Source organism: Perca flavescens, chromosome 6 (genome assembly GCF_004354835.1).
Source record: "Perca flavescens isolate YP-PL-M2 chromosome 6, PFLA_1.0, whole genome shotgun sequence".
NCBI classification, from domain to species: domain Eukaryota; kingdom Metazoa; phylum Chordata; class Actinopteri; order Perciformes; family Percidae; genus Perca; species Perca flavescens.
The window spans coordinates 35,026,812-35,041,567 of record NC_041336.1 but is presented as its reverse complement, the minus strand read 5'-3'; the positions used below and the strand labels follow the sequence as shown (position 1 = coordinate 35,041,567).

General features: G+C 37.7%; 1 long non-coding RNA gene and 1 pseudogene across 1 annotated transcript; both read left to right on the top strand.

The window, feature by feature from the left end:
- The first annotated feature begins 6,619 nt into the window (after nt 1-6,619).
- Nucleotides 6,620-7,973, top strand: LOC114557206 (uncharacterized). Its single transcript, XR_003692771.1, has 4 exons — nt 6,620-6,758; nt 6,981-7,028; nt 7,768-7,787; nt 7,930-7,973. It is a non-coding gene; the product is annotated as an uncharacterized LOC114557206 (long non-coding RNA).
- A 1,050-nt stretch (nt 7,974-9,023) lies between these two features.
- On the top strand, nt 9,024-14,206 carry LOC114557204 (uncharacterized; annotated as a pseudogene).
- The last annotated feature ends 550 nt before the right edge of the window (nt 14,207-14,756 follow it).

Below are 14,756 nucleotides of genomic sequence, written 5' to 3'. Positions count from 1 at the left end.
AATACCATTAGAGTCATTTCCTTCAAGAATCTCTTATGAAGGAAGTTTCTATGTCAGAATCATGTTCAAGGTGCTCAAAAAGCTTCTTCCGGCGTGTAAAGGTTGTTTCCATCACTAAAATAGCTTTACAGTCATTTTCTTCAAGATACTTCTATAAAGGAAGGTTATATTATAGAATCATGTTCAAGGTGCTCTAAACAGTTTCTTGCGACGTGCAAAGCTTGTTTCCATCACTAAAATACCATTAGAGTCATTTCCTTCAAGAATCTCCTATAAAGGAAGTTTCTATGTCAGAATTATGTTCAAGGTGCTACAAACACATTGTTGCGGCGTAAAAAGCTTGTTTCCATCCCTAAAATAGCTTTACAGTCATTTCCTTCAACAAACTCCTATAAAGATGTTTCTGTTTCAGAATCCTGTTCAAGGTGCTCTAAACAGCTTGTTGTGGCGTGTAAAGTTTGTTTCATCACTAAAATAACATTACAATCGTTTCCTTCAAGAAACTCCTATAAAGGAAGGTTATATCATGGAATCCTGTTCAGGTGCTCTAAACAGCTTGTTGCGGCGTGAAAGCTTTTTTCCCTCAGTAAAATTGCATTACAGTCATTTCCTTCAAGAATCTCTTATGAAGGAAGTTTCTATGTCAGAATCATGTTCAAGGTGATCTAAACTGCTTGTTGCGGCGTGTAAAGGTTGTTTCCATCGCTAAAATAGCTTTACAGTCATTTCCTTCAAGAAACTCCTATAAAGGAAGATTATATGTCAGAATCATGTTCAAGGTGCTCTAAACAGGTTGTTGCGGCTTGTAAAGATTGTTTCCATCCCTAAAATAGCTTTACAGTCATTTCCTTCAAGAATCTTTTATGAAGGAAGTTCTATGTCAGAATCATGTTCAAGGTGCTCTAAACAGGTTGTTGCGTCATGTAAAGTTGTTTCCATCGCTAAAATAGCTTTAGAGTAATTTTCTTCAAGAATGTCTTATAAAGGAAGTTTCTATGTATGAATCATGTTCAAGGTGCTATAAACAGATTGTTTTGTCGTAAAAAGTTTGTTTCATCACTAAAATAGCATTACAATCAATTCCTTCAAGAATCTCTTGTAAATGAAGTTTCTATGTCAAAATCATGTTCAAGCTGCTCTAAACAGCTTGTTGCGTCATGTAAAGTTGTTTCCATCGCTAAAATAGCTTTAGAGTAATTTTCTTCAAGAATGTCTTATAAAGGAAGTTTCTATGTCAGAATCATGTTCAAGGTGCTATAAACAGATTGTTTTGTCGTAAAAAGTTTGTTTCATCACTAAAATAGCATTACAATCAATTCCTTCAAGAATCTCTTGTAAAGGAAGTTTCTATGTCAGAATCATGTTCAAGGTGATCTAAACTGCTTCTTGCGGCTTGTAAAGCTTGTTTCCATCCCTAAAATAGCTTTAGAGTCATTTCCTTCAAGAATCTCTTATGAAGGAAAATTTTCTATGTCAGAATCATGTTCAAGGTGATCTAAACTGCTTGTTGCGGCTTGTAAAGCTTGTTTCCATCCCATAAATAGCTTTACAGTCATTTCCTTCAAGAAACTCCCATAAAGATGTTTCTGTTTCAGAATCATGTTCAAGGTACTCTAAAAAGCTTCTTCCGGCGTGTAAATGTTGTTTCCATTGCTAAAATACCTTTACAGTCATTTCCTTCAAGAAACTCCTATAAAGGAAGATTGTATGTCAGAATCATGTTCAAGGTGCTCTAAATAGCTTCTTGCGGCGTGTAAAGGTTGTTTCCATCGCTAAAATAGCTATACAGTCATTTCCTTCAAGAAACTCCTATAAAGGAAGATTATATGTCAGAATCATGTTCAAGGTGCTCTAAACAGCATCTTGCGGCGTGTAAAGTTTGTTTCATCACTAAAATAGCATTACAATCAATTCCTTCAAGAATCTCTTGTAAAGGAAGTTTCTATGTCAGAATCATGTTCAAGGTGCTCTAAAAAGCTTCTTCCGGCCTGTAAATGTTGTTTCCATTGCTAAAATACCTTTACAGTCATTTCCTTCAAGAAACTCCTATAAAGGAAGATTGTATGTCAGAATCATGTTCAAGGTGCTCTAAACAGCTTCTTGCGGCGTGTAAAGCTTGTTTCCATCACTAAAATACCATTAGAGTCATTTCCTTCAAGAATCTCTTATAAAGGAAGTTTATATGTCAGAATCATGTTCAAGGTGCTCTAAACAGATTGTTGCGGCGTGAAAAGTTGTTTCCATCGCTAAAAAAGCTTAACAGTAATTTCTTCAAGAAACTCCTATAAAGATGTTTCTGTTTCAGAATCATGTTCAAGGTGCTCTAAACAGCTTGTTGCGGCTTGTAAAGCTTGTTTCCATCCCTAAAATAGCCTTACAGTCATTTCCTTCAATAAACTCCTATAAAGATGTTTCTGTTTCAGAATCATGTTCAAGGTGCTCTAAATAGCTTCTTGCGGTGTGTAAAGGTTGTTTCCATTGCTAAAATAGCTTTACAGAATTTCTTCAAGAATTCTTATGAAGGAAGTTTCTATGTCAGAATCATGTTCAAGGTGCCCTCAACAACTTGTTGTGGCTTGTAAAGCTTGTTTCCATCCCTAAAATAGCTTTAGAGTCATTTCCTTCAAGAATCTTTTATGAAGGAAGATTTTCTATGTCAGAATCATGTTTAAGGTGATCTAAACTGCTTTTTGCGGCTTGTAAAGCTTGTTTCCATCCCTAAAAATAGCTTTCCAGTCACTTCCTTCAAGAATCTCTTATGAAGGAAGTTCTATGTCAGAACCATGTTCAAGGTGCTCTAAACAGGTTGTTGCGGCTTGTAAAGCTTGTTTCCATCCCATAAATAGCTTTACAGTCATTTCCTTCAAGAAACTCCTATGTTTCTGTTTCAGAATCATGTTCAAGGTACTCTAAACAGATTGTTGCGGCGTGAAAAGTTGTTTCCATCGCTAAAAATGCTTAACAGTAATTTCCTTCAAGAAACTCCTATAAAGATGTTTCTGTTTCAGAATCCTGTTCAAGGTGCTCCAAACACCTTCTTGTAGCGTGTACAGCTTGTTTCCATATTTGAATTAGCTTGTCAGTCATTTCCTACCAGAAGTGCTTATCAAGATTTTTCTGTTTCAGAATCATGTTCAGGGTGCTCCAAACAGGTTGTTGCGGCTTGTAATGCTTGTTTCCATCCCTAAAAGAGCTTACAGTCATTTACTTCAAGAATCTCATATAAAGGAAGTTTCTATGTAGGAATCATGTGTAAGGTCCTCCAAACAGCTTGATGCGGCGTGTAAAGCTTGTTTCCATCCCTAAAATAGCTTTACAGTCATTTCCTTCATGAAACTCCTATAAAGATGTTTCTGTTTCAGAATCATGTTCAAGGTGCCCTCAACAACTTGTTGTGGCTTGTAAAGCTTGTTTCCATCCCTAAAATAGCTTTACAGTCATTTCCTTCAAGAAACTCCTATAAAGGAAGATTGTATGTCAGAATCATGTTCAAGGTGCTCTAAATAGCTTCTTGCGGCGTGTAAAGGTAGTTTCCATCGCTAAAATAGCTATACAGTCATTTCCTTCAAGAAACTCCTATAAAGGAAGATTATATGTCAGAATCATGTTCAAGGTGCTCGAAACAGCATCTTGCGGCGTGTAAAGTTTGTTTCATCACTAAAATAGCATTACAATCAATTCCTTCAAGAATCTCTCGTAAAGGAAGTTTCTATGTCAGAATCATGTTCAAGGTGCTCTAAAGAGCTTCTTCCGGCCTGTAAATGTTGTTTCCATTGCTAAAATACATTTACAGTCATTTCCTTCAAGAAACTCCTATAAAGGAAGATTGTATGTCAGAATCATGTTCAAGGTGCTCTAAACAGCTTCTTGCGGCGTGTAAAGCTTGTTTACATCACTAAAATACCATTAGAGTCATTTCCTTCAAGAATCTCTTATAAAGGAAGTTTATATGTCAGAATCATGTTCAAGGTGCTCTAAACAGATTGTTGCGGCGTGAAAAGTTGTTTCCATCGCTAAAAACGCTTAACAGTAATTTCTTCAAGAGACTCCTATAAAGATGTTTCTGTTTCAGAATCCTGTTCAAGGTGCTCTAAACAGCTTGTTGCGGCTTGTAAAGCTTGTTTCCATCCCTAAAATAGCCTTACAGTCATTTCCTTCAATAAACTCCTATAAAGATGTTTCTGTTTCAGAATCATGTTCAAGGTGCTCTAAATAGCTTCTTGCGGTGTGTAAAGGTTGTTTCCATTGCTAAAATAGCTTTACAGAATCTCTTATGAAGGAAGTTCTATGTCAGAATCATGTTCAAGGTGCCCTCAACAACTTGTTGTGGCTTGTAAAGCTTGTTTCCATCCCTAAAATAGCTTTAGAGTCATTTCCTTCAAGAATCTTTTATGAAGGAAGATTTTCTATGTCAGAACCATGTTCAAGGTGCTCTAAACAGGTTGTTGCGGCTTGTAAAGCTTGTTTCCATCCCATAAATAGCTTTACAGTCATTTCCTTCAAGAAACTCCTATGTTTCTGTTTCAGAATCATGTTCAAGGTACTCTAAACAGATTGTTGCGGCGTGAAAAGTTGTTTCCATCGCTAAAAATGCTTAACAGTAATTTCCTTCAAGAAACTCCTATAAAGATGTTTCTGTTTCAGAATCCTGTTCAAGGTGCTCCAAACACCTTCTTGTAGCGTGTACAGCTTGTTTCCATATTTGAATTTGCTTGTCAGTCATTTCCTACCAGAAGTGCTTATCAAGATTTTTCTGTTTCAGAATCATGTTCAGGGTGCTCCAAACAGGTTGTTGCGGCTTGTAATGCTTGTTTCCATCCCTAAAATAGCTTACAGTCATTTACTTCAAGAATCTCATATAAAGGAAGTTTCTATGTAGGAATCATGTGTAAGGTCCTCCAAACAGCTTCTTGTGGCATGTAAAGCTTGTTTCCATATCTGAAATAGCTTGTCAGTCATTTCATACCAGAAGTGCTTATCAAGATGCTTTTATGGCAGAATCATGTTCAAGGTGATCTAAACTGCTTGATGCGGCGTGTAAAGCTTGTTTCCATCCCTAAAATAGCTTTACAGTCATTTCCTTCATGAAACTCCTATAAAGATGTTTCTGTTTCAGAATCATGTTCAAGGTGCTCTTAAAAGGTTGATGCGGCTTGTAAAGCTTGTTTCCATCCCTAAAATAGCTTTACAGTCATTTCCTTCATGAAACTCCTATAAAGATGTTTCTGTTTCAGAATCATGTTCAAGATGCTCTAAAAAGCTTCTTCCGGCGTGTAAAAGTTGTTTCCATTGCTAAAATAGCTTTACAGTCATTTCCTTCAAGAAACTCCTATAAAGGAAGATTATATGTCAGAATCATGTTCAAGGTGCTCTAAACAGGTTGTTGCGGCTTGTAAAGATTGTTTCCATCCCTAAAATAGCTTTACAGTCATTTCCTTCAAGAATCTCTTATGAAGAAAGTTCTATGTCAGAATCATGTTCAAGGTGTTATAAAGAGATTGTTGCGGCGTAAAAAGTTTGTTTCATCACTAAAATAGCATTACAATCAATTCCTTCAAGAATCTCTTGTAAAGGAAGATTATATGTCAGAATCATGTTCAAAGTGAACTAAACTGCTTGTTGCGGCGTGTAAAGCTTGTTTCCATCCCTAAAATAGCTTTACAGTCATTTCCTTCAATAAACTCCTATAAAGATGTTTCTGTTTCAGAATCATGTTCAAGGTGCTCTAAATAGCTTCTTGCGGTGTGTAAAGGTTGTTTCCATTGCTAAAATAGCTTTACAGTAATTTCCTTCAAGAATCTCTTATGAAGGAAGTTCTATGTCAGAATCATGTTCAAGGTGCCCTCAACAGCTTGTTGCGTCATGTAAAGTTGTTTCCATCGCTAAAATAGCTTTAGAGTAATTTTCTTCAAGAATGTCTTATAAAGGAAGTTTCTATGTCAGAATCATGTTCAAGGTGCTATAAACAGATTGTTGCGGCTTGTAAAGCTTGTTTCCATCCCTAAAATAGCTTTACAGTCATTTCCTTCAAGAAACTCCTATAAAGGAAGTTTATATGTCAGAATCATGTTCAAGGTGCTCTAAAAAGCTTTTTCCGGCGTGTAAAGTTTGTTTCATCACTAAAATAGCATTACAATCAATTCCTTTAAGAATCTCTTGTAAAGGAAGTTTCTATGTCAGAAGCATGTTCAAGGTGTTATAAAGAGATTGTTGCGGCTTGTAAAGCTTGTTTCCATCCCTAAAATAGCTTTACAGTCATTTCCTTCAAGAAACTCCTATAAAGGAAGTTTATATGTCAGAATCATGTTCAAGGTGCTCTAAAAAGCTTTTTCCGGCGTGTAAAGGTTGTTTCCATCACTAAAATAGCTTTACAGTCATTTTCTTCAAGAAACTTCTATAAAGGAAGGTTATATTATAGAATCATGTTCAAGGTGCTCTAAACAGTTTCTTGCGACGTGTAAAGCTTGTTTCCATCACTAAAATAGCTTTACAGTAATTTCCTTCAAGAATCTCTTATGAAGGAAGTTCTATGTCAGAATCATGTTCAAAGTGCCCTCAACAACTTGTTGCGTCACCCGCTTCGAATGTTATCATTGGATTGAATGGGCGTTATCAGTGGTTATCAGCCTCATAGATATGGGTCAGTAGGGGCCTGCTGCGCCTACTGGTAGCCTCAGAGGGCTGTTATCATCCATTCGCATGGTTAATCACGGATAAATACACGAGAAGACTCCAGATCCAATCCCGGAGCAATCCAGGTCGCAAAATTACGAATCCCACTATGGCCACGCCAAGACCCGCCCTACGAAACAGCTCGATTGGTTGGGGTTAGGCATTTCACCTCGAGTGGTTAAGGTTAGGGTTAGGGGATTGGTCAGGGGATAGGACCTGTACATGTAAGCATGGACGCCTGGCCAATAGTAGTGTGTGAAGGGCGGGACTTGGCGTGGCCATAGTGGGATTCGTAATATCGCATCCAGGTCGCCGCTAACCGGAAGTCTGCTGGATAACGGTATATGTATACACAGGTAAGACCATTAAAATGAGAGCCTTTAAACTGTGATTATTTAGTCAATAAGCGTCAATAAGCGAAAAGAATACAGAAAAAAATGTTTTATGATGGCGTGATATTAGTGTTGACATGAGATAATTGTTGCAATTGCGTTAGCTAACGTTATTGTATTATTAGCCTAAATGCGTTTTGTTTTAAATGTCCCCATTAGCTTTAAAGTAAGTAGTTTTCCACACTGTTCACAGTGTAAATAGTAGTTTTCCACACTCTTCACAGTGTTAATAGTAGTTTTCCACACTGTTCACAGTGTTAATAGTAAGGCTTATTGCATGTAGCTGCTCATTAACGTATTCATACGCCTATTGAGTGAAATATTCAAACCCAAAACGTATTTTTATGGTTGCACCAAGGATTGCACCTGTAGCATTGATGATACATCAAATGGACTCCAGGTGTCCAGAGTTTCATTGTATATGCATATCCATGAATTTAAGCCTGCCATGTTTGTTATAAGATGACTGTCAGTCTATTAGAAATAGATAGACTGTGGTGTCTCTGTTGCTTATTTGTAAGTGAGCAATGAGGGAGGCTAACATAAACATTCATTGTTGTCCTGAACATTGAACTTCAAAAATAATACCCAAAAGCATAGGTCTGTCTGTCTCTATGTATGTTTGTATGTCTGTCTGTCTGTCTGTCTGTGTAAAGTTAATACAAATCTGTCATGTACAAGTTTCTCTCTGTTTGTGTTTCAGGTTGAAGATGGCCCAGAGAGGTAAGCCTTACAATTGATAATCTAGGAGCATTAGGCGAGTGTGTATGAGAAAGATAGTATGATATTAAAATACATAACTAACAATGACACTTGTTTATTACTGATTTATTGCTGACCAGCTTTTTCTTTATTATTAAACAAGAGAGAACACAAATTAATGAAGAACAAAGGGAAACTTTGAAAACATTTTTGAGGATGGAATGACACGGGTTGGTTCCCCCCTCATATCAAGAGCTGCATCAGCTACTGGTTTGGAAACCAATGTCATAGAAGTAAGGTTTACTTTAATTCCACACTTACAATCAACATATCAAATAAATACATAATTCTTCTGTACTGCTGGTAAAAATCTAAAGTTTTTGTTAACATCCCTTCTCTTCTCTGCTTATCTTCATAGTTGTCAGATTTCTCTACCAACCCTTATAGAGTTGGCTCAGGTTTGCCTTGGACCAGCTCTTAGTTATGCTGTTATAGTTTTAGACTGCCGGGCATTTCCTTCCTTTGACACACTGAGCTCCTCTCTCCTCTCTTTTCCATCTGTGTTCATCCATGTCCTAGAAATGCTTGTTACTAACCTAGCTCTGGGGAGCTTATTCCCTGGAGTCCATATGTTTTCTCACCCAGCAGTTTTCCTTGGATTAGGATGGCATCTAAATCATGGTTGCAGCTGCTGATGGGGTCCTGCTCAACGCCCTGCAGTGCCCTGTTACGTCCTGCTACACCCAGCTACAGCCTGCAGTGCCCTGCTACGTCCTGCTATGCCCTGCAGTGCCCTGCTACGCCCTGCAGTAACCCTGCTACGCCCTGCTGTAACCCTGCTACGTCCTGCTATGCCCTGCTACGTCCTGCTATGCCCTGCTACGTCCTGCTATGCCCTGCTACGTCCTGCTACACCTTGCAGTGCCTTTCAGTGCCCTGCTACGCTATAAACGGACGGACACACACACACACATACACACACAGTAACTCTTGGGGGTAATTATTGTAATTGTTGGGTATTTGTAAATTATAGTGTGGTCTAGACCTACTCTATCTGTAAAGTGTTATGAGACAATTGTTATGATTTGATACTATAAATAACATATATTTGAATTCAGTTTAATTGGTGTAATTCTCTTTTTTTGTGTTTTCTCTCTTTCAGAACTGGATTGGTAACTACAAGAGGTCCTGTAAAACTTGTTCTAAGCCAGGGCCGCCAAAACAAAAACTTTACAGAAGAGAGCTGTCACCGTACAATCTTTTTTTTGTCGGGACATTCTCAAAAACAAAGGTGATGAACAATATTTAATTGATGCTTTTAATTGTTATACTAAATGGATTGTTGTTGTACATAGCGTTTACATCAGGGGTTCACAAGGGTCATTAAACAGATTTTCAAGAAAGTATTTGCCAAGTATTTCACAGACTCAGTGTAAGACTGCTGTGTCTATTGAAAAGAATCATCAGGTGATCTACTGCAAACGTTATCTTGTTTTTGCAGCGTTGTTGCAGGGTTTTACAAGCCAAGTGAACCAGTGTGTTGGACAGATTGTCAGATTTTCTCTGTATGAATTTACTATATAAAGAGATGCTGACTCTATGGTGTTAAGTTTTCTGTGCATCTATTTTTGTTCTCAGGCACAATGAATGACATTAAGGGTAGGTGGTCCACATTGAGGGAAGATGTGAAGAAGCAGTATGTTCAGGAGGCAGCAGCACTGAAGGCACATGGGCAGACACAGGACCTTAGCCCTGAGATGAGGGAGCTTAAAATAAAAGGGCATCTGAAGAACCTGAAGTTAGAGGTTTGGAAAGAAGCTTCCTTTGCTAGGCATTAGTGGTATCATTATAGTATTAGATGTAAGGATGATTGATGGCAATTGTGATGTGAGCAGTACATTGTGACAGACAATTGGAGTGTTTATCTGTAGATTATTTTAGAATTTGAAAAGAATTCATCCCAAATAAAGATTCCATCTGATTTTTAAACATCTAGGGTATACTAAATCAGGTCCTCCGATGATTCACATACTCAAACCATATCCATCCAAATGTATGTTATAAGCAATTATTAAACATGAAATGGCAAGCATAAAATAAATAAAAATAAAAGAATAAACACTGTAAAACCACAATTAATCTGTAAAACAAAGTAGTTGGGTCAAGTGTTTACAAGGCTATCAGCATCAAATATTCTCACATTAAAAAGATTGTCGAAGGCTTATACCACCCCTCTCAAACAAACTTTTTACTGGTTGGGCTAGTCTATTCAGATCAAGGTGGTCAATTGAAACATTAGTAGTCACATATGGCTATGAGTCCATTAGACTCCATGTATATGGAGCTAATGTATAGTTTATGTAATCTCCATAAGCACTTATTTCTCACCTGTGACAACACTGTTTTCATAGAGATTGCCTAGCCCTGTTAAGAGTTGTTTCATCAGTGTATGTTGGATCTTTAAAATTAACGTTTGTCCATTTTGTTTATAATCAATTATTTACTATTTTTGTGGTTTGCTTGTTTCTCTAAATATTATAAAGGTGTCCAAGCTTGAGGCTCTGGGTGTGGAGACGGCCATTTTATCCTTTGACAGTCAAAAGGCCAGCTTAGAGGTCTTTGAAATGAGTAGCAAAAAAGCCACTGTGTTCCTTGACTCAACGGACACAGTGAACAATTTTGCACTGCATTTCAAAGGTAATATTTGTTGTATGAAAGTCCACACAAATGGACTCAGCCCCATAATAGTGCAAATATACATAAAACAGTTTTATGGAATTAATTGTTGTCTGTTTTCACATCTGCAGCCAGCTCCTCAGCCGCAACACCTACTACTAAAGAGCCCATCAGTGTGCTTTTGAAAAAAGTACAAGATCTTTTCAACCAAAGATATAGTAAGCATACGTTCAAACACTTTTTTATTATTATCAAATTAATAAATTATGTATCTTATGTACCCATCAACCATAAGATTATGACACTTTAAAAAAACTAGCTTTCAACAGGAGGGAAGTCAGAATTATCCAACTGTGTAACATGTCAGAGGAGGCCGGAGGTACTGGAAGGCTCCCCTACCAGTCCATTGTGAATAACGATGATGTAACAATCAAAGTTGCTGGGCTGCCCATTGGACTTCACATCAAGAAGCCCTCCTTCTACGGAAGAAACCAATTAGAGGCCATTTTGGCAGCTGCTGAGCAAATTTCATTTGAAATAAGTAAGTGATATTAACAGTGGCTGTTGTCTTTCTTCACTTGTGTTCCTGCAGACCATTTGGCTCTATGCAAAGTTGGGAAAATAAGTTAACTAAAGAATAATACAGGCCTTCATGTGAGTCTTTGTTAAGTGCTGGGCCATTGCAGACATCCAGAACAGCTTTATTGCATTTGCGTCTTTGACAGTTTGTAAAGATTGTTACAATATTCCTCAGTTGGAGTTTTCATCATTATGGGGGTGGCAGTAGCTCAGTCTGTAGGGAGTTGCTGGTTGCTGGTTCAAGTCCCAGTACGGACCAAAGTACAGAGTGTGGATTGGTAGATCTAGAGATGCCAGTTCTTGGGCACTGCCAGCAAGGCACCGTACCCCCCCCCCCCCCCCCGCAGCCCACTCACTCTGACTCTCCATTTGTGCATGAATAGGTCCTGAGCATGTCTGTGTGTGTTTCAGGCCAGTGTGTAGTGATTTCTAACAAACAGAGTGTAAATTGTAATTTCCCCACTGGGGATCAATAAACAGTATAAATTAATTAAAATTATAGTATAACACGTTTTCTAAAAAGGCACCTCTTCAGAATATCCTGTAAGTGTTTAGTTAAATGTGACTGGGATGGCCCTTGGCAATGGTTTACATATTTTTCATGCTCATTAAACTATTAACTATAAACTATTAAACTAATCTTCATTGATACTGCTATGTGATTATTTGTTCTCCAGTAATGCAGGAAGACCAATTATTTGTTATGCTCATATTACACATGTTTTCCTTTTTCCTAAACATATCAATTAGATACAGCACAATGCAACCCCACTGACATGGCAGAGGGAATGTCCGAGCACATGGACGCAGAAGGTACGCGGAGTTGTTTTATTACCTCCTGGGAACTGCCAAGGTGATCTTTAGCAAGGCACCAACCCTCCCAACTGCTGGAGATCAATAAAAATATGAATTAAAAAATTGAATTAAATTTAAATGAATATTTAACATTAAACTTAAGAAGCACATTTCACTACATATGTAACTTTTGTAATTCAACCTCATTACACAGCATATTTGACCACTGTCCACATGTCTGATGTAAATTATATGATGAAATTTTCACCTTTGTGTCATGGTTGAATGTCTTTAAATCAACAGACGCAGCAGTTTGCATCCAAAAGAAGTCAGTGGAACAGATCTTTGAGGCTATGTGTGGAAATGGTATTTCTTGCAATCTTAATACATTTTGAAAAACAATTGCTACAAATCATTTACTTGTTTGAAAATTACAATATATAGATACAATATTTATCCAAGTGACATTAAACAGTTTCTATAAGCTTGGTATCCTGATCATTTCACACTTTGAATTGGCTGTTGAGATTTAGATTTAGATGTTTACTATAACCATTGACAGTATAAATGCTAAATTAAAATTTTTAATTAAGATTCAAAATTTGCATCTAGAAAGATGTTATTGTGTTTTTTTTATGTTCTTTAGGTGCACAGCAGATGGAAGGAGAGTCCTCAGAAACAGCCACTAATGTAGCCATTGTGATGACTGAAGATGAAGGTATCTGTCCAAACTGTGGTTATATATATTTAAGGAAGTCCAATTGATACTAATAATGCCTTTTTCAAGCAGCAAAGATAAAAACAAGTAATTTCAACAGATTACAATACTGCAATATGTTTCACAATTACAATTACACAGGTGAAAACTGGTTGAATTGGATTGAACCTAAAATGCATTTGATTTAGGTGCAGTCAAAAAAAAAAAAAAGAAGTTGAAACAACTGAAAATAAAATATAAGAACAAAGGTTCTGACATGAAAATTAGGGATATTTCCATGTACAACTAAAAAGGCCAGGCCTGTTATCTATGGGGAAAAAACGACAGTTTTGTGTTTTTTGACCATGGTAACGGTTATGCTGTGATAAACTGAGGTGCAGGTCACCTGATAAAAGGTGTCACTAAATAATTACTTAAATTATCTCCCTAATTTAACATTTTCAGAAATTATTTTTTTCATTTCCCAGCCCCTCAGCTAGCCTCGTGAGACCGTCCTGATCTGGCGAGCTCCAGTTTTCCACTCGCAGATCAGTCTGGTATCTTGAGGCAGAGAATATTTGGAGCCGATAGCCAAACGACCGGGCCAATCAGCGTTGGTTTTGAGGCGGGTTAGGTGGTGATAGACAGATGGTTTATCCAATCAGCTAACCAGTATTATCAGCCAGCGGTAGCCCTAATTCTGTTAGCTGCTCGCTAATGCTTTTTTTCTCTTGGATCCTTCTTTTGGAATATGGTCCGGGAACCTGAAATGGTGCCTTTTATTCCTAAATTCTCGTTACACAAACGGTAAATCTCCTTTACCGACATGTTGCTTGCATGCTGAGCTAACGAGCTATGCTTTGCCTGCAGCAGCAGGGGTGGGCTTGTGGTTGTATTTTCATACGCCCGTGTGGATCTGATTGGTTGATTTGGCCCGTCTATCACCAACATAGGTGATAGACAGATAGTTTATCCAATCAGCTAACCAGTATTTCCGCCCCTTCCCAAAAGTTCTCCAACGGAAAGTTCCCAGATGGATATGCCGAGCAAATGCGAAGCGATCCATCTGGCGGAGTCAGGTTACCCCTCAGCCCCCTCTGATTGTCAAACCAGCGCAATTTAAATGTCAACTGGGCTCCACAGTCTTTTCTGACTTATTTTATTGTTATTTAATTTTGCTTGGTGTTTAACCGTTAAAAAATCAGGGAGATTTTCATTTGGCAAAAGTTGTAAATGAAATGGCTGCCTTAGAGACATTGTTTTATATATGTTAATGATTTCAACTAACTGGCTTCACTTCCAAAATATTTATGTTTTTCTTTCGGTAGATGGAGGCAATTTGTGCTGTGTCTGCCGCATACATTTTGACGACCAGAAGAAGAATGCTACAAAGAAGTGGCGTTCATGGTCTCAGTGCTCAGTGTGTCAATCATGGTCCCACACTGCCTGTGGTTTTAAAAAGCATGTGCCTTCATTGCCAGGGTCAACACACCATGCAAACACCCTGATTTCTAGTAGTCTATATCTAGGTCCATTGCCACCGAAAATTCCACGGATAGCCATCATTTTCAGCTGATGTCCATCCCCTTCCTGTTTCTTTGTGTTGGCAGTAGTTTTTGTGTTCTCTGCAGGGTAAATCCAGACAGCTAGCTAGACTGTCTGTCCAATCTGACTTTTCTGTTGAATACAAATATTTACGCATTTAACGTACACAAGTTTGAGGTTTTTTTGTGTTTGATGGCCCCGACTGCATCTCTACAAACACACACACTCCGTTTAAAAAGAACCCTGGAGTGTTTGGTCGGAAAGTCCGGCTTGAGTGAAAGCTCATTTGAACTCTGGTGCATGTCTGTAACGGATTTGGCCGGCAGCCTTGAGTTGACACGTGATTTAAAGCCTGTTAACATTTATTAGGTGCCTGTTCATCATTTTCATTAAAATAGGCTCCTTGTGAATCTTGCCTCTACATGCCTTTGGATTACACTTATATATTTTAATTTACCCTAGTTAAAATTCTTTGTACTTTATTGTTGTTTATTGGCTCCATCAATGTGGTCCCTTTCAAACCGTATAAATGTGGGGAACATTTAAAGTTATATTGTACTGAATTGAGTACACATGTTAGAAATAAAAGGTATCCTATTTCTCAGTTTCATTATTGGCTTACCTATTCAATACCCAGGGTCACTGTATGATTTGATGTTTTACATAACTTAAACTTATTTTCCACAGTCCTACTACCC